The sequence below is a fragment of the Scyliorhinus torazame genome, chromosome 7 (assembly GCF_047496885.1).
Source record: "Scyliorhinus torazame isolate Kashiwa2021f chromosome 7, sScyTor2.1, whole genome shotgun sequence".
In the NCBI taxonomy this organism is placed as follows: Eukaryota; Metazoa; Chordata; class Chondrichthyes; order Carcharhiniformes; family Scyliorhinidae; genus Scyliorhinus; species Scyliorhinus torazame.
Genome location: NC_092713.1, coordinates 130,623,841 through 130,645,084, shown reverse-complemented (window position 1 = coordinate 130,645,084; position 21,244 = coordinate 130,623,841). Strand labels below are relative to the sequence as shown.

General features: G+C 44.7%; 1 protein-coding gene across 1 annotated transcript in view; it reads left to right on the top strand.

The window, feature by feature from the left end:
- cdc73 (cell division cycle 73, Paf1/RNA polymerase II complex component, homolog (S. cerevisiae)) overlaps positions 1 to 21,244 on the top strand; it is a 523,455-nt gene that overhangs the window by 206,697 nt on the left and 295,514 nt on the right. The window lies entirely within an intron of this gene.

The following is a 21,244-nucleotide window of genomic DNA, read 5'->3' as shown; positions in this document are numbered from 1 at the left end:
CACTGGGACAAAAATCGGAAGACATTGAAAAAAGCAGAGCAGTCTCGGAAGGACCGTCATCTTCATCGTCTAGACCCTTCCCGCCAGCGTCAGCGGGAGCATGTCCCATCTACGGAAGTCCCTTTTCATTCGATCGACCGCTTTGCCCAGATTTAACTTATGAAGCTGCCCCCAATCCGTAGCCACTTGAATCCCCAGATATCTAAAACTCCTCTCAGCCACTTTAAAAGGTAACTCCTTCAGTCTCCTTTCCTGCCCCCCGTGCCTGGATCACTAACACCTTGCTCTTTCCCATATTTAAGTTGGAGCCTGAAAATCGCCCAAATTCTCCTAGTATCTCCATGATTTCAGCCCCCCCCCCCCCCCCCCCCCCCCCCCCAAACACAAAAAAAACCCCGGGTCTGTGACATAGAGCAGCAAGTTGTCCGAATAGAGAGAGACCATGTGCCCCCCAACCACCACCACTATTCCCCGCCAGGCATTCGATGACTAAGGGCCATTGCTAAGGGTTCTATGGCCAATGCAAACAGTAATGGGGAGAGCGGGCATCCCTGACTTGTCCCCCGACAGAGACTAAAGTATTCTGACCGGACTTGGTTGGTTCTTACATTTGCCACCGGAGCCTGATATAACAGCTGGACCCAATCCACAAATCCCTGCCCGAACCCATACCTGCCTAAAAAAATCCCGTAGGTACTTCCACTCCACCCGGTCGAAAGCCTTCTCTACGTCCATGGCTACTGCCACCTGAACATCGTGCCGTCCGCTGGCATTATTATAACATTAAGAAGCCGTCTAATATTGGACGATCCACAGCTCTCTGGGTCCTTGTCTCGCTTCAGGATGAGAGAGATTGATGCCTGTGATAGCATTGGGGAAAGCACTCCCAGCTCCGTGGACTCATTAAAAGCCTTGACCAGAAGAGGCCCAGAAAACCCTTCATAAAATTCCACTGTGAATCCATCAGGTCCTGGTCCCTTACCCGATTGTATCGCCCCCAATCCGTCTATCACTTCCCTGAGTCCAATTGGGATCCCCAGGACTTCCACCAGCTCCTCATCTACCTTCGGAAACTCTAGCTTCTCCAGGAATTGATTCGTATCCACCTCCCCGACCGGGGGTTCCAACTCATATAGTCGACTATAGAATTCATGGAACACGTCATTGACCGCCCCCGGGTCCATCACTACCTTCTCCCCCATCTCCTTTATTTTCCCTATTTCTCTCACCGCCTCCTGCTTCCTCAGCTGATGTGCCAGCATCCTGCTAGCTTTCTCCCCATATTCATATATTGCCCTTTTTATCCTCCTCCGCTGTCCCTCCGCCTTACCTGTGGAAAGGAGCCTAAATTCCATTTGGAGTCTCTGACGCTCCTTTAGGAGCTCCTCATTCGGAGATTCCGCATATCTCCTGTCCACCTGCAAGATTTCTCCTACCAACCTGTCCAGCTCCGCCCGTTCAGTCTTCTCCCTATGGTCCTGAATCAAAATGCATTCCCCTCTAATAACTGCCTTCAATGCCTCCCACACCACAACAGCCTCGGTCTCTCCCGTGTAGTTTTTCTTTATATATATATATATATATATATATATATATACCCACGAATGGCCTCCCTGACTCGCTCACAGATCTCGTCATTCGCTAACAGCCCTGCATCTAATCTCCACTGCAGGCGCTGGGACTTTCCTGTGCTTACCCGTAGGTCTATCCAATGTGGCACGTGGTCTGACACCACAATTGCTGAATACTCGGTGTACTCCACCCCCGCTAACAGTGTTTCATCCAGTAGAAAGAAATCTATCCTGGAGTATGCCTTGTGCACATGAGAGTTGAATGAATATTCCTTGCTCTGTGGCCTCTCAAATCTCCACGGATCAACCCCTCCCATTAGCTCCATGAACTACTGCAATTCTTTCGCCATTGCTGATACCTTCCCTGACCTAGAAGTCGACCGGTCCATTCTCGGATCTAGGACCGTGTTGAAGTCACCCCCATAACCGTCCGGGATCTTTCCCAGCACCTTCCTGACAAACGTGACATCATCCCAGTTTGGGGCATATATATTTACCAACACCACTGCCATTCCCTCCAGTTTCCCGCTAACCATAATAAATCTGCCTCCCGCGTCTGCCTCTATCTTCCCTCCCTCAAACACCACCCTTTTATTAATCAGGATGGCCACCCGCCTTGTTTTAAAGTGGAATACCTGTCTGACCCATCCCTCCTTCCAGCTTCAAGTGTGTCTCCTGTCGCATGGCAACGTCCGCTTTTAGCTGTCTCAAGTGTGCGAACACACGGGCCCTTTTGACCGGCCCATTCAGTCCACGAACGTTCCACATAACCAGTCTGGCCGTGGGGGGGCTCTTGCCCCCCTCCCCTGTCGATCAGCCGTGACTTTCCTAGGCCAGCCCTTAGCTCATGTCCCGCACCTCCCCATGGCAGCCATCGCCATCTGGTTCCATCTTCAACCTCCTAATAGTCCCCTAGTCGTCAGCAGTCCCTTTCCTGCCCCCTCTCCCCTCCCCACTACCCTGCCTCACTTCAGCTCTCCCCCCACTTTGCTCCCAAGAACCAGCTCTCCCAGCTAGCCTAGCAGCTCCCGCCCCTGGTGCCTAGCATCCAACTACCTGCTGGATTCTCACCCCCTCACTCTTAACGCAAGATCTCAAAACAATAGCAACAAACAGAGAAAGCAACTGGGTGCAGAGGTCGACCCCTCCTCCCTTTACAGCATCTTATCGGTCCTATCACCTTTGAACAGACCCCAAAACAATAGAAGAAAAATCAAACAGGATAAGAAAAAATTTATGCATGCAAAAACTCATCTTTTCATTTTTTCCCCCCCCCCCAGAACATAGCAACTTAAAAACTTTTTTTTTACTGTCCCTTGGTACATACAGCTGCAGATCAAAATCAAATCAATTCGAGAGATCCTTCTTTTCCCGATCACCGCAACTTAAGTTACAGTGAAAGGCTGAGATTTTTTAAATATAAAGCAACACAAAACTTTTAACTCCGACCACTACCGTCTAGATTTTAAAGCCATTATGCCTCTACCAGATTATTGCCCTTCATGAAGACCGCCACTTCTTCCGGCGAGCCAAAATATAGTTCCCGGTTCTCGTAGGTCACCCAAAGACGGGGCGGGTAGAGCTGTCCAAATTTTTTCCCCTTCGCATACAGGGCCGCCTGAACCTTATTGAAACTCGCCCTCCTCTTTGTGAGTTCTGCTCCCAAGTCTTGATACACCCGGATCTCAGTCTCTTCCCACATGAACCGTTTTGTCTGCCTGGCCCACCTCATAATGCATTGCTTGTTCAGGAACCAATGCAGCCTCCCCACCATTGCCCTCTGTGGCTCACAACCCTGGGGCTTACACGCATGAGCACCCTGTCTAACAGCCTGTCAAACGCATCTTCCCCGAGCATCTTCCCCACACATGGAGCGCTATCCGATCCCTCCTTTCCCTCTGGCAGACTGATGATCTAGATATTCTGCCTGCGAGAACGATTCTCCAGGGCCTCCACCTTCTCCAACAGCCGTTTCTGCCGATCCTGTAAGATATTAATTTCCATTGCCATCGCAGTGGACTGCTCCTCTTGTTCTGCCGCCAGCTCCTGCAACTTTTAGATCGCCTGTCCCTGGGTAGTCACTTTCTCCCCCACCCGGTCGACCACCTCCTTAATCGAGGCCACCGCCTGGGTCAGGTCCTCAGCGCACTCCTTACGATGCCGGGCGAACTTCTCATCCAAGTATTTAACCCACTGATCCATCGTCCATTGCGCTGGCGTGGTCGAACTTTGCTTCTCTACCATTGCATCCACCAAACTCTGAACCTTACTTCCAACCAACTTTTGATTTCTTCTTTTACGATTATTTCATGGGCACAGCTCCATAAACTAGGGGTTGTCTTCTTCTCCTCTCGCTTTTATCCACTTCTGTTGAAAAATTCCCACGGAAATCCAGCTTAAAAGCCATTCAAAGACCACTGAGTGGGAGCTGCTAAATGTGCGACTGTTCACTCCATGGTCGCCACCGGAAGACAACCCATACGTATGAAAACTAACCGTGTCTTTGGATGACCTTGCCGAGGGGCAGCGGGTAGTGAGAATTAGGAGCGGGCCAAGGACAGATCTTTGATGGCACCAGAGGTAATGGTGCAGGGACAGCAAGGGAACCATTGCAAATGATTCCTTGACTATGATCAGAAAATTAACAATGGAATCAGGTGAGAGCTGGGTGACAGGTGTTGGAGGAGGATGGCATGGTCAACTGTGCTAAATGCTGCAGACATGCTGAGAGGGATAAGGAGGGAAAGTTTACCTTTGCCACATTTATATTGGATGTCATTTGTGACTTTGATTAGAGCTGTTTTGGTACTGTAGCAATGTGAAACCTGTTGGGAGCGATTCAAATATGGAGCTTTGGGAAAAATTGGGAACTGATTTCGGAGGTGACAATGCATTCAAAGAGAGGAACGTGGGGGTGGATTTGTGGAGAAACGATGGGTAATTTGCAAGGATTGTAGATTTCAAAGAGACGGGACAAATCTAAAGACAGAGAACCATTTACAGTATCGGCTAACATGAGGGTCAGGAGAGGAAGTTGAGTGATCAACAGTTAATAGAATTACCACACTTTAAAAGAGAAAATAAAGCATAGTATAGAGTTTAAATCTTATCCATTTAATTGCAGTGGTTTTGTTTGTTTGCCTTTAATGTGACCAGACATTTTCATAATATTCAAGGTAATTTATCAGAGGAAACTCAAGCCAGTTATAAAATGGCTTAACTTAAAAGTAATGAAAATTGTATTGGACATCAGCTGGTATGCTGTTAATGAATAAGATGTTGTTTATTTTTTCCAATTTTAAAAACTGCCAGGTTTATTTAAGCTTTCATTTCTTTTCTTTGCACTTTGTACAGGATTTAATGGAAATCTGACACAATCCGTTATTTGGCAGTATCAATCATCAGAATTAATTTCATGCTGCAACTGAGAAGTCTGACTACCTTCTAGGGACACCAAATTTAGCTGACTGCCAAGAGCCAGGGGACAAAGCAGTGCCTAGGAAAATGGTTAAAACTTTTCCATCTGACTTCATCTACCTGCTTTGTACCAAGATCTACTAGTTACGATAGTCAATACCTAAAAACAAAGAGTACAATTATACAGTTCTTGGATCTTGCTGGATTACTTAGTCTTAAATGGTTTAGATTCAAGACGTTACAATCCAAAATGCAGAAGTCCCTTTTACAAGCTTTGTTCAACAGATAGAAACCAGAGTGCACATATTGACATGAGAGACACCAATCGTCTTGTACCCCAAATCTTATGCACTTTTGTGTATCTACTAATCCACAATCTTGAAGTTTAAATGCTAAAAGTACTCACCTGACCTCCTGTTTTATGATTTAACTCCACACAAGGCAAATCTAGTAAGTTTAGGGTAGGAGCTGAGCTGTTGAATTAAGGGTCAACACCAGAAGCACTCATTGATGCTGGTGTATTAATGATCATATGACATATGACTGAGAAGTGAGAGAGATCTGAAAGGAGGAAGAAACTATGAACTCATGTCAAAGTCTAAATGGGTAAAATCTTGCTATGAATAAGGAGTAATGGTCTTTAGAAACTACAGACTTGAGCAGCATGTGTTGCGAGAATAGACGATCCCCAAAACCCTGTCTGGACCACACAACGAAACACAAGCTCAGTCTATATTTGTACATAGAATGGCAATTAAGAGAAGCAGATAGCAAATGTTAATGTTGCGAAGTCTTTTTTTCCCCAGCTAGCTTATCTGAGCTTGGGGAAATAGGAGAATAGAACATGATGGAACAAAGTGCAGCAAAATATTGGCTGGCAATATTTGTAGACCAGGAAGTACACACAAGTTTCTGAAAGAATTTCAATAATTTTAAAATCTAATTTTTTCAATCTAACAGCTCTCATTCATATTCTGCCATTAATATAAAAACATACTGAAAGATGCTTTACCAAGAAAACAAGTGCGACGTGATGAGAGAATGAGAAATTTGGTCAAAAAGATGGGTTTCAATTAGGCCTCTGAAGATGGGAAAAGAAGTGAAGTACCAGAAATTTTTAATAAGGAAACTCCAACTTTCATGAAATAGCTGCTTTTTATGGACTTTGGAATTTGTGAACTCATTCCGTTCTGCTGCCCCTTCACCACTACATCGTCCATATTTACATGGTCATTCTGATTGAGGGATGGATTTTATAGCCCACCCCCCCTTCTTGCATGCATGTTTCTGGCATGGGCGTTGGTAGCCCATCACCACCCTGTCCACCTCTGACAGGTAGGCAGGTGGGGTATATGTTGGCAGCCTATCTGACCTCTTAAAAATGAATCATGAATGGGCACTTGAGCTTTTTAGCAATCCAATTGAAATAAATGTTGCACTGCCCATGCCACTTTTTCAACATCTGGGGTGAAACAGCGAAGAGCCTGTGCTTATTGGGGGCAACTGCCAAAATGATCGTCCCTCTCTGTACCTACCTGCCTGCCCTCCAGATTGATCAACCGCTCTTGTGGGCAGGACTTCATCCTATTGAAGGTCAGACTTGCCAATCTGTTCAATTAGACAGCTTGTTATCACTGCAGGATGGCATTTTTAAAGTCCATTGTTTTGGATCCAACGTTTCTAACGTGGTGGATGGGGTGTAAGCAAAATTCCTCTCTGTATGTTTCAGCCTTACATCTGCAAATATTGGGCCAGTTTTTGAATGTTTATGAGATGCTGCACAAACTCTCCTCCAATTTCCTCACACTTATTTCTGGAGCTCCCAGACAATATCTTTCTTTCTTGTCCCATCTTCAAAAGCATGCTTAAACCTCACCTTTTTAAAAAAAAAAAAAAAGTATTTTTATTCTAAAATGATTTTCATTATAACAAAATAGCAACTACACAGCACACCCCAATACAATACAAACTACACCCAACCGAATACCAGTCCACCTGCCAGCCACCTGTAAATATAGCAAAACCTCAACAAAAAGACAAACCCGCCCCAACAACTGACTCTAACTAGTTCCCTGAAGAAGGAGATAAAAGGCTGTCACTCCTCCCAACCCCATATGATATCCTTGATCTTCTCAAAGTGCAAACCACACCTTTTTGACCAAATGTTGACCAGTTGGCATGATAGCATAGTGGTTAGCATTGCTGTCTCACAGCGCCAGGGACCCAGGTTCAGTTCTGGCCTTTGGTCTGTGGGGAGTTTGCACATTTTCCCTGTGTCTGCATGGTTTCCTCCGGGTGCTCCGGTTTCCTCCTACATCGATGTGCAAGTTGGGTGGGGTTACTGGGATAGGCCTAAGTAGGGCTCACTTTCAGAGGGTCGGTGCAGACACGATGGGCCAAATGGCCTCCTTCTGCACTCGGGATTCTATGGATTCTAATACTCCCTCCATCCCCATTTGCTGTAAAGACTCTGTTCCATTCTCTCAGTTTCTCTTGTCTCCATCACAGTTCTGACAGTGCCACCTTACACACCACCGCTTCTGACATGTCTTCCGACCACTGTGGCTGACACAGCCATCAACTGTGCCAATCCCATTTTCTGCATTTCTCTCCACCTCTTCTCCCTCCCAGAATGACTGTAGTGACACCTTATCCTCACTCTCCACCTCAACAGCCTTAATCCATTGGATTATTTCCACCGACACTGGTGTAATGCAAAACATTTTCCATTTTCTCATCAGCATTCAAAAGAGCCTGTTGCCATGTAACACCCTGGTCCACTCTTCCATCATCCACAACATCCATTATGGTATCATAGCAACTTCATGTGCAATCAGAGATAATGAAACATTTGCCCTTTTATCTCCTCTTTTCCACCATCCAAGGCCTCAAGTGCTCTTTCAAGGTGATGTAGTGACTTGTTCTTTTAATTTAGCGTACTGTGCACTGCTCACAATGCAGTCTCCTCTAACTTGGGGTAGACCAAACGCAGATTCAGTGGTTGCTTTGCTCAACACCTCAGTTTAGAGTGTGACTCCAGGTTTCTGGCCATCTGCTGTTTTAGTTCTCCTTTCTGCTCTCACTTTGACCCTTCTTTCTTTACCTCTGTTGTTGTTCCAAATAACCTCAACAAAACTCAAGGAATGATACTGCACTTTTTGACTGAAATGTTTACAGCCTTCAGGACTTAGCGTTTAGATCATCAACCTCAGATTGTAGCCACCACTACTTTTTCATGATGGTAATGGTTCAGCTGCTGCCATTAGCAGCCCCTCTAAACTCAACAGTTGTTTCTTTACTTGTCCTATTGCCACCCTATTTTGCCTTAATCATCATCCGCTTTGTCATTTAATCCCCCCTTTGTTCTTTCCTTCCCGTACTACCCATCCCTTTTTGTAGATCCGGTGCAGTTCAATATCTTAATTACTTCCAGTTCTCAGTAACGTCACTGACATTAACCCTTAGTTGTACGAGATTTAAAGATCAGAAAATAAATTTTGGATGGCTGTCACTGCCGGGCAGGCGCAGTTGATTCTGTTGCTACTTTTCGCCATAGCAAGTGATGGATTCAGTCTGCAGAGGCCAGGATTGAAAATTCAAATAATCACAGCTGTGTTGTGTTTGATTCATTGGGCACATCTGTTACATTTACCCCTACATCTGCACTTTGTATTTAAAGACAATATTTCCACGCATCACCCTTTGTCCATGTCAATTTAATCTGTTATAGTCAAATAAGTAAATAGTAATGCTTTGCTCAGGCACTGCAATCACACCAACGCATATATGGACGGCATGGATGCACAGTGATTAGCACTGTTGTTTCACAGCGCCAGTGACCCAGGTTTGATTCTGGCCTTGAGTTACTGTTTGTGCGGTGTCTATACGTTCTTCCCGTGTCTGTGTGGGTTTCCTCTGGGTGCTTCGGTCTCCTCAAGTCCCGAAAGATGTGCTTGTGAGGTGAATTGGACATTCTGAATTCCCCCTCAGTGTTCCCGAACAGGCGTGGAGTGTGGCGACTAGGGGATTTTCACAGTAACTTCATTACAGTGTTAATGTAAGCCTACTTGTGACACTAATAAAGATTATTATTATTATTATACATCAGAAGTATAAGAAGTTGCAGTCACAATCATTCCATATAATTAGAATGTCCTACTTGTCACTCTGTACTACAACTTTTCAGAAAAATTTGAGAGATTGAAACTTGTTGAATAAATTGCAAATTCACAGCATGAAATGAGGCAATCCCACCCATAGAGGCTGCTCTCACCAAAACCAACTCCAGCTTAATAACTCTTGGCCCATTGCTCTGTGGGTTGTGACACTTCCAAATAAATTTCTTACACCCACATGAGCTTGACCACATCCTTCCTGTAATGTGCCCAGGCTGCACGCATTGTTTTGGCCATGATCAATTTCGTGTTTTATAATGCTCTCGTATAATCTCTCTGTTCTTACGTTTTGTGCATTGACTAAGAGAGGAAAGCATCCCCATATGTCTTCTAAACCACTTTACCTACCTGCCTTGCAGGCACTTTACTTTTCCTTTAATTGCCTAAGTTTCTCAGTTTAGCACCATTGATTTTGTAATTCCTTGCCTTGTTTGCCTTTCCCATGTGCATAATTCTCCATCAGTTTCTACCCCCAATCCTGTCTCAGCCCTCCCTTCATCATCTCTCTGTGTGCTGCCCCTCTGAAGCAACATGCACCCCCAGAAGACCAATAGTTTGCCAAACTATGGCCCTCATCAAACCTCCCTTCTGCCTCTCTGAGCGGGTAACGAACAGGTTTCAACAGCCAGTTCTGCAGAAGGAAGTGCTTGTCGCCGCTGATCCATCTTTAAATTGAGACAGGCAATCAACAGTGACCAGAATGAAGCTGAGTACGTTTGCTGAACTGTCGCTGTTGAAAGATATATTGAGGGACGAGGATGCAATGGCTCCCTGGGCTATCACCCTCTCGGACCTGGGGTGTCTACTGCATCATGGGGGATGAGGTGGAACAAAGGGTCAGGCACAACATCAAGCTTGTACTAACATGGCATCCTTAACGTTAGCGGACATGCCAAGGGGTTTCTTGGAGCTAACTGATGAGCAAGATTGGATGATGAAGTACAGAAAGGGTTATTGGGAAAGAGTTCAACAGAAATGTGCGAATGTCCAGTGTTGTTCCTAATGGAACACAAGGAAGCCTTGGATGCTGATGCAATAGTTATCTTCCTGCCATTGATGGCTTCTGTGCACATGAATAAAGCTCCATTCAGTGATTCCAATGACGCCCTCAGCAGGTCCCAGGTCACCTCCCGAACCAACTTGACCCTGCATGCTGGGAGAACAGACTGTTCAGATCAACAAGTCAAATAGCCAGTGCCTGGTTCGGGAGGTGAATGATGCATTTAAAAAAAACCTCATTGACGGGATGTGGGTGTCGCTGGCTAGGCCAACATTCATTGCCCATCTCTAATTGCCCTTCAGAAGGTGGTGGTGAGCAGTCTTTGGAACCCATGCAGTCCCTGAAGTGTAAATACACCTACAGTGCCTGTTGGGAGGGAATTACAGGATTTGGCATCCTTCCCGGAATGCCAACCTCCAAAAGCCTCCCAGGGTAGATAAAGCATAATGCACAGTGAAATGCATACTATTCATTCAGTCGATGCAGCGCAGAATGTGTGTCAGATATGGGGGGTTCCACCTAAGACTGGTAAGATAAGGATAAAGGTAAGGGAGTGTAGCCACATGCAGTTACAAAGGTAAAGTGACGATGTTGTGGTTGAAATGGATGAGAAGGGGAATACCTGACCATGGATGCTCTCTAATGGCCATGAGGCTAATGTATTAATCTCGCGTACATCACTTGGCACTCTATTAGACACAAGGTGAAAGCACTTAAACGAACAACGGCAGCTGACAATAAATAAGCTTGAAAAGGCTCTGTACGGTTGTTTCATAAACTGGACTGCTGATTGTTTAGAAAAGGGCTCCAATGGGAGGGAAATGGAGTGCCGGGCAGAAGTGGCATACGAGTGACCCATTAGTACGCCTGGCGTAGGACCCTGTGACAGATAGCACCTTAGACCCAGGGATGCAGATGCGAAGCTGATGTCACCCTGACACTCAGCGACTGTGCAGAGTAACTTGCAGCTTGTGGAAGTTCAGACTCATCTCCATTCAAAGGTGCCTTCTGCTAACTGGTGTTGCGTCAATTGGCCCAGCATCTTCATCAAGGCATTCCATGCCACTTGGCAGTCCCTGTTGCCAGCAGTGACCCTGCTGATCAATCCAGTCTGAGGAATGCAGGAAATTCATTGTCCCCCCTCTACATAATGATGTGTGTGAAACATTACCATTGGTTTTCAAGTAAAAGGAGCACACGGTTGGGGGGAATGGGCAAACCTCGAAAGACAATGCAAAATCGAAGTGTGTGTGCGTGTGTGCGTGAGTGCGTCCCCGTCCCCTGGTGACTAGTCAATTTAACTCCACCAACGCCACAGGTATTAATACAAATCTAATTTGATTTATCGTCCCATGTACTGAAGTACAGTGAAAAGTATTTTTCTGCGGCCGAGAAACGTACATATAGTAGACAAACGAATAATCAACAGAGAACATTGACAAATGGTACATCAACAAATAAGTGATTGGTTACAGTGCACAACAAAGGGCTAAACAAATACATGAGCAAGAGCAGCATAGGGCGTCGTGAATAGTGTTCTTACACGGAACAGATCCGTCCGAGGGGGAGTCATTGAGGAGCCTTGTAGCTATGGGGAAGAAGCTGTTCCTACGTCTGGATGTGGGAGTCTTCAGACTTCTGTACCTTCTACCTGATGGAAGGGTCTGGAAGAAGGCAATGCCTGGGCGGGAGGGGTCTCTGATAATGCTGTCTGCCTTCCTGAGGCAGCGAGAGGTGTATAGAGAATCAATCAATGTGGGGGTGGCAAGTTTGTGTGATGCGTTGGGCTGAGTTCACCACAGTCTGCAGTTTCTTGCGATCTTGGACCAAGCAGTTGCCATATCAGATTATGAGACAGTCGGATAGGATGCTCTATATCTGTTCAAACCCATTCTATTTATCCTCTGTTATCTATCTGTCAATGCTTAGATTACCTCATCAATCATGATCAGGATCCATGGTCACAACCCAAACCCTCTGTGGATTGGATTGGATTGGATATATTGTCACGTGTACCAAGGTACAGTGAAAAGTATTGTTCTGCGTACAGTCCATTCCATACATGAAAAAAAACCATAGGGCATGCATAAATACGCAATGTAAATACATATACACAGGCATCGGGTGAAGCATACAGGAGTGCAGTATACTCAGTAGAGAAGATGTGTGAAGAGCTCAGATCAGTCCATAAGAGGGTCATTCAGGAGTCAGGTAACAGCGGGGAAGAAGCTGTTTTTGAATCTGTTAGTGTGTGTTATCAGACTTTTGTATCTCCTGCCTGATGGAAGAAGTTGGAAGAGTGAATAAGTTGGGTGAGAGGGGTCTTTGATAATGCTGTCCGCTTTCCCCAGGCAGCGGGAGGTGTAGATAGAGTCAATGGATGGGAGGCAGGTTTGCATGATGGACTGGTCTGTGTTCACGACTGTCTGTAGTTTTATACAGTCTTGGGCTGAGCAGTTGCCAAACCAGGCTGTGAAGCAACCAGATAGGATGCTTTCTATGGTGCATCTGTAAAAATTGGTAAGAGTCAATGTGGACATGCCGAATTCTTTTAGTTTCCTGAGGAAGTATAGGCGCTGTTGTGCTTTCTTGGTTGCAGCGTCGGCGTGGGTGGACCAGGACAGAATGTCGGTGATGTGCACACCTAGGAATTTGAAGCTGTCAACCATCTCCACCTCGGCACCATTGATACAGACAGGGGTTTGTGCGATACTTTGCTTCCTGAAGTCAATGACCAGCTCTTTAGTTTTGCTGACATTGAGAGAGAGATTGTTGTCGTTACACCACTCCACTAGGTTTTCTGTCTCCCTCTTGTTCCTTAACACATAAACAAATCCACATGTTGTTCTGGTTAACTCAAACCATGTGACAGCACTTTAGTGGAGCGCGCACGCAAATTTAACTCTTCACTTACCATAACCACACAAAGTATAAAAAGTTTTAAATGTTTCACGTTTACTACTTTATCTGTCCACAGATGGTTTCTGACCTGTTGAGGAAATGCAGCATTTTTTAAGTCCTGCCCTGCTATTTCACTTGAGTTTTCTTTCTTCTTCCATTAATTAAGCCTTTCTGAATCCTAGCTTGCCTAAATTCCGTCTCCTCTTCTTGGAGAAAAGTCTTATATATATATCCACATGACATGTCTATGATGCCTGCCTGTATCTGGCTTGTAGAGCTTGCTACTCTTTTAAACTTCTGCAGCTTTCTCTTATCCTTGCTATCTCACACTGCTGCCCATTCAGTGAGGTTGAACTAATTGCCATGGAGTGCACTTTCTGCCCGTTTTACAAAGTCATATTTACAATACAACTTAAGCATTCTATTTTCTAATTAACAAATATTATCCTAGCACCTTCTTAAATTACCTTGCTTCTCAAATAAATTTTCTTAACTTTGTTTTCAACCAATTGGAGCAAAACATGTACTTGCAACTGTGTACCACCTTTGGTATCGATCATCTAAAACAGACACGGTAAAGAAAAGAATTGTAATGACTTCAATTCAAGAATCGTGGAATAATACACCACAGGGAGAAGTAATTTACCTGGAGTCTGTGCCGGCTCTTTCAAACACAAATTCAGTTAGCTCCACTCATTTCTTTGCTCACATCCCTGCAATTTCTTTCCTCCTTCAGGTAAAAGTTTGAAAGTTATGATTTAATCTATCTATTTCACTATCAGACAGTGTCGCGTTGCGTAAAAATAGTTTTACTTGTCCCTGGCTCGTTTGCCAGTCACCTTAAAATGTACCCTCTGATTAAACCATTGTCATTGAAAGGTTTCTCTTTATTTGCTCTATATGGCTCTTCATGGTTTTAAATACCTTAATGGAATCTTCTCTCAGCATCTGCTCGCAGGAGGGCAACACAGATTCTTCAGTCTATCCACATTGAAATCCTTCATTCCTGGAACCACCCTAGCAAATCTTTTTTGTACCCTCGCTAAAATCTCCCTGTGCTCCTCAAAATGTAGTGGCCAAAATTGGCCGTAACACTGCAGCTGTGGTCAAACTCTTGTTTTATATTTTTCTCCTCTTAATCCTTCAAGATCAAGGATTACTTGTCTCCAAAGCAGTTCAATGGATTCTGAGATGGCTGATAAATCCGATCCTTGATCTGTAGACTCTGCCACATGTGGGTCAGATGGTGCTTGAAGTGTCAGGTTGATGGGCATTTTAAGGATTGTGTGCACTCTTCGATGCCTTGACTTTGCTTCTGTGTGCTCCCGACAAGCCTCCGTGTTTAGTGCCAATCGAATGAACCTTCTACATTTTGATTGCTGTTTTATGTAGGTTTAGTATAATGCTTAGCTCTTGTACTCCTTGCTTCTATGTTATAAAGCCCACAATCCTATATACTTTATTAATTGTTTTGTTAATCTATTCTCTTCTATTTGTTTTCAAACATCCCGAAGTATCTCTTTGCTTGTACCTCCTTTAAAAGTGTAACAGCAATGCGGTTGACTCTTAAATGCCCTATGAAATGGCTAGCAAACCACTTCAATTACATCAAACTGCTACAAAAAGTCAACAAGTTACTAAGCCGAACGGACCAACTGGCATCAACCTAGGCACCAGAAACAACAATGGCATACTCAGCCCGGTTGATGCTGCAAAGTCTTCCTCACTAACATTTGGGGGCTTGTACCAAAATTAGGTGATCTCTCACAAACTAGTCAAGCAACAGCCTGATATAGTCATGTTCACGGAATCATGTCTTACGGACACCAAAATTGCCATCCTTGGGTATGTCCTCCTGTCCTACCTATAGAGGTAGCATGATGGTCTACAGTTCTATATGATGGCATATGGAGTTGCTACAAGAGTCCTCAATTTTAACACTGTCTCATGGCATCATAGAATTTACAGTGCTGAAGGAGGCCAATCGGCCCATCGGGTCAGCAACCAGCCCTTGGAAAGAGCACCCTACCCAAGCCCACACCTCCACCCTATCCCCGTAACTTAGTAACCCCACTTAACCTTTTTGGACACTAAGGGCAATTTAGCATGGCCAATCCACTTAACCCACACACCTTTGGACTGTGGGAGGAAACCGGAGCACCCGGAGGAAACCTACGCACACACTGGGAGAATGTGCAGACACAGACAGTGACCCAAGCTGGGAATCGAACCTGGGACCCTGGAGCTGAGAAGCAACTGTGCTAACCACTATGCTACTGTGCTGCCCCTGCTCATCAAGCCGACTGTGGGCAAGGAAACCTCTACCTCCAGTTGATATCCACCTACTGCATCTTCCCCGCGCCCCAGCTGATAGATTAGCACTCCACCATGCTGAACATGAGTTTGAAGAAACACTGAGTATGGTAAGGGCGCACAATATAATCTGGGTGGGGGACTTCACTGTCCAATAGCAGAGTGGATTGGTAGCATCACTGGTGCCCCAGTTAAAGGATGTAGCTGCTAGACTGGGGGTGACGGAGCCAAGTGGAGGGAAAGAACAACTTGATCTCGTCCTCTTCGATCTCGTCCTCTTCAATCTATCTATCACAGATGCATCAGTCCATGACAGTAATTGTAGGAGTGGCAACCGCTCAGCCACTGTGGAGACCAGGTCCTGTCTTCACATTGAGGATAGTCTCTGTTGTGTGGCACTACTGCTGTGCTAAATGAGAGAGTTTTTGAATAGATCTTGCAACTGAAAACCGGGTGCCTGTGACAGTGCTGCCACATAAAGTTGTGAATGGTGTAGTCAGTTAAACCACTCACTGGAGGAAGAGGCACAAATATCCACATCCTCATGTGATGGGGAGTCCAGCTCAACAGTGCAAAAGGTAATGTTGAAGAATTTGCAACCATCTTCAGCCAGAAGTGTTGAGTCGATTATCCATCTCAGTCTCCTACTGAGACCCCCAGCATCACAGATGCCAGTTTTCAGCCAATTTGATTCACTCCACGTGACAGCAAAACATGCTACAGGCATGGGATACTGTGAAGGCTATGGGCCCCTGGCAATATTCTGGAAATAGTACTGAAGACTTGTGCTTCGGAACTAAGTGCTCTGTTCACATACCTCCCGACCACAAAACGGCTATTTGTCCCAACTCTGCTTTCTATTCCTTAGCTAATTTTGTTTTCAAGTTTCTGCTGTTAGTTTTATCCTCTGGATTCAATTTTGCAAGCAAGTCTGCTATTATGCTTCACTGACTACCCTTTTCAACCTACAGGCTTGCCTTTTTTGGGAGTCGCCATTGTTTTTCTCATGCAGTCTCTCTGACCCTTTTATTTCCTTTTTCACTTGTCCTCTATACTTATATTTAGCTTGATTCACCTTTTTGTTATCCATCTACCTTGTACCCTTTTCTGTCTCATTATACTCTCAACTCTTTTGTCACTCAGAGAGATCTAACTTTGGTTGCCTTCCCTTTCCCCCTTGTGGGAATGTACCAAGACTATACATTAACAGCCACCTCTGGCCTTTAGTCAGCCATTGCTCCATTTCTGTTTACCAGTATTTACTCCAATTTATGCTATATTAGCTTATGAAGCAAAAACTCAAATGTCACGAGATAGTTATAGCTGCTGAACTTCTCAGCCTACCTTTAAAAGAAGATTGGCTTGTGGTATTTCTCTTAGTCTCCTGACATCTATATATAAGTTGTGATATTGCAGTTTGGCCACCCTTGTGAAAGATTTTGACTTCTCTTTACCAGATTTCAACCTGATGAAAGAATAAGCAATTGTATAGAATTATAGAATCTCCACAGTGTGAAAGGAGGCCATTGGGTCTGCACCGACCCTCTGAAAGAGCACCTTACCTCGGCCCATTCCCCTGCCCTATCCCCATAACCCCACCCAAGGGGCAATTTTAGCATTGCCAATCCAGCTAACCTGCGCATCTTTGGTCTGTGGGAGGAAACCGGAGCACCCAGAGGAAATCCACGCAGACGGGGAGCAAGTGCAAACTCCACACAGTCACCCAAGGTCGGAATTGAACCTGAGTCCCTGGCGCTGTGAGGCAGCAGTACTCTATTTAGACTATTTTCACAATGTTCACATGCAAACCCTTCCTGGTGGGAATCTATCAATGGTCTTTAGCTCAGGAGATGAAGTTGATTTCAAATAGTTTGGTGGTGCAGAACTTGAATGTGGCTGAAAAAAGCGACATATCAAAGTTTTTCGACTTGCGTTCATCAGGGCACTTCACAAGAATACCAATATTAGGAGAAAACTGCAACTTATACTGTATGAGAAGAGAGTGCTAATTGGTTGGCAAATGGACTCTGGTTAGTAGAGATTTTGCCATGGAAAGTGTACCGTTGTGATGAGTGACCATTAACTGCCGAGCATTGTTTGAAGTTTAGGCCAGACAGGTTGACCCTGATGGCATTGCCCTGAGGAATGCTTCTGCAAACAGCCATCACTTATTTTGTTTAGCTGAAACAGACGCAATGTGTGTACATGTTCTTTCTTCTGCAAAGAACAGGTCCATTTGTGCTCAAATATGTTGTGTCCAGAACACACACGTGAGTCACACTGCAGCCCGACTGTTAAATTGGTTGTCAGCGTAATTCTAACACAATTAAGGTTTTTATTAAATGTCGTCCAATCGCAGAATCATATTTAATGTTGGAAACTCTGTTTTGAGTTTTGCAAGTACAGGCTTGTATCTTATCCATTGAGAACAGTGGCTGGGACATGCTGTTTGATATGATCTGCCAATCTTTGGGATGTATGGCCTTGCACTAGCCTCACACTGGTACTGAAATTCATATACAATATTACTCATTGGTGTGGTAGGTAAAACATCTCTTTGCTTGACAGCAGCATTCTGTTAGTGGTAAGTTGAAATTGTGTTGCTGCTGCATAGCTGACATGAAAGTTCATGCGACAGATATATGCCTGTACTCCATTGGTAAATGAAACTCTGTTGATCAGTACCATCCATTTCCTGCGCATGCCTGATAAAAGGTTTTTTTTTTCTGTACTTTGAATTCTCTATCACTATTTATTGGCAGCAAAAAAATCTTGTGCTTATTTACCAGTCACAAAACACATTGAGTTATTGGAACAGATGTCATTTTATCTGTTGAATCCTTCTGAAACACTTGTGGGATTTGATGGGATTACTTGGAACAGTGGTGGGTCGCGGGCGCGTGTTGGGAGGGTCGCGGAGCCGTTGTCCGCGGCGCTCCCGATTGCGCAAATCCCCGCGCAGCAGCCGGCTCTTCATAACGCCGGATGCAAGCGGCCGCGAACATGTGTTTTAATTTTTTTTGGGCTGCATTGCGCATGCGCGCACGATGATCGGCGCGATAATCGGGCACGCATGCGCAGTGAGGCCGCTATTTTTTTGAAACGGTTGCAGCTTTTTGTTTTACAAGTTCTGTAGTGGTTTTTATTCATTTCTTTTATTCATTTAATTTTTATTTTTTTCATTTATTTTTTATTTTTTTGCAAGTTCGGTTTATTCATTTTTTTCATTTATTTTATTCATTTTTTTTACAAGTACGGGGGTTTTATTAATTTTTTTCATTTATTTTATTCATTTAAAACACATTTTTTTTTTTACAAGTTTGGGGGGGGGGGGGTTTATTTGATAAAATTTTACAGGAAAAAAATTCAGAACTTTGGACAGATTGAGACTCCATACTTTCCGACACAGGAAGGCTTCACCTTCATCCAACAGGTTCCATTGGAGGAGCGTGTATGAGGGCAAAAGGGATCCCAAACCATTTACTCCATTTTTGTCAGCAGCAAAAAGCTGTTTGAAGAACACTGACTTAGAATATCCTCCTGCAGGATATTTGCACCTTGTGACATTTAGAAAAATGGGCCAGCTCGATCATGATTTGGTAATGTTACAATTTATAACTAAGGAACATTGTCAATTAATTGTGATATCTGTGGTTTCATTGGGTATGGCTCATGTACATCTATGTCCCTTGACTATTAACATCTTTAAATAATAGAGTTGTTGCATCAATAAAAATAAAAGCCATTAACAGGGAAATTAGAATCTGATAAACACTGTGAAATATTAGTTAGAAAAGTTAATAATTTGCTTTGAGACTTGTTCTGGACAGTTGTTTCTCTCCCCTTTTCTTAACCCCAGCCTTTCTGACTTGAGATTTTACTTGTCTGGTACTGAATATGAGGGAATAGAGCGATGAATTCTCTTTTCTCCCCCCCCCCCCCACCCAGGATTATGCTATGTGAACATTAAGCTTCTGTCGTTTGTGTAGCTGACATTGTGTGCCTCAAGTACGGTGCTTCGTGAACTCTATTCTATTTTTTCAAGATTTTTTGCTCGTTACTAGCACATTGTATCTGTTGCAGTTTGCTCAGAGAGAATTTTCTACAGTTACACCATTTTTAAAAAAACTGTTAGAGAGGAGGTTAACATTTGCAGTGCAGCGATGCTCCACATAAAATTGCAAATGTGTGCTCTGGAGGATTAGTGGCACTCAAGACAATATCTGTTGATATCTGCAAACTCAGCACAGACTAGGCAGTCGCTGTCTGAATCACTTACTGCAGTGTTTTTCAAACTATGTTTCCCGAAACCCATTTATACCAACCGGCCGACCCTTCACGGCCCACGCTGGTCGACCGTTCGGGACCCACGCCAGCTGACCTTCGCAACACACCGTTATTGCTTACCATTAATGCGACAGATGAGCCTGCTTGGCCCTCACAATCTCACCTGCTTTGGCATTCAATGTTACATTTCTGCTAAGGACTTCAGATAAGTTCTCGCTACATCCTTAGAAACAAATCACGAGGTTTGTCGTCAAACATTCCATGCTTCGTCTTGCCTGGCTTCCCTCTCACTGTCCAGTAGCTGTTACTGTTGTCAAATGCATCCACCCCAGTTACAGACTGCTGACCACTTTCTGACCCGTACTTCACATCATGGGAGTGCAAGCGAACGTTGTGTTGGCTATTGAACAGCTTGACCACGGAGCAGGTCATGTACTGCCGATCGGTGGTAGGGAACGGTCTGAGCACCGCGCAGAGGGCGAGCACCAGAGAGGAGCTCCAAGCTGGCGCCTCGCTGTTAGCATTGTGTGCCCACCTGGATGCCCATCAGCCCCTGTCCCCTCAACCAGCACGGTGACCACCCCACCACACCCTTTCGAATGCCACAGCCAGTCGGGGACTACCCCGCAGCTGGCATTCTTAAAAGTCGATCGAGGCCGTTGAGTACGTCTTCCTGCGATCGGGAATGCATCGACCGATTGCTCCGCGACCCTCCCGATACCCGCCTGCAGGTCGGCCCTGAGTTTGAAAAACCCTGACTTAGTGCCATCCCATATATTTAGCCTTTGGAAAGTACGTTATTTGTGAAGAAAAGCTAACCTACTGATGGAATTATTAAACAGGTGTTCTTTCTTTAGCTTAACCGTAGCCTAGGTTAGATTTCAGAGCCGACTTATGTTATTTACGTCTTCTATCCTAATTTAGCATTTTGTCGTTGTGACAATTGTGTAGTTAAACTGAGTAACCGACTTGCATTTTGCTGCACTTTTAACTTACAAAGGCACTTCGTGTATGGGAAAATAAAGTCAAAGAAATATTAGGAACATAAGAGCAGGAGTAGACCATTTAGCCTTCCGGGCCTGCTGCACTATTCAGTAAGATCATGGCTGATCTGGTTGTGGTCTCAACTCCACTTTCCTGTCTTTCTCTCATGATTTTTCACTCCATTGCCTAACCGAAACCTGTTTAACTCTGCCTTCAAAGACCCAGTCTCCACCACTTTCTGGGGAAGAGAGGCAAGTGTCAGAAGCTTGGCCATGCCGGTGGATTTTAAGTACTGTATCAAAAGAGGAGAGTGGCGCACAAGTTGAGAGCTTGAGGGAGTGAATTCTCGAACAAGTAGTTTTGGTGACGGAAGGCGTGGCCACCAAGATTAGGGTGGGGGAGCTATGTTGTATTAGACCACCATTGTTGAGGTGCAGAAAGCTGTAGGAGATTGGTGCCGTTAGCGGAGGTTACTGGATTCGGAAGGAGTGAGGCCAGAAAGGATTTTGAAGACAAAGATACCATTTTTTGCTTTGCGTGGTGTGGAATAAGAGCCAAATGGGTTACTGTTTACATGGGTAGAGGGCAACTTTGAC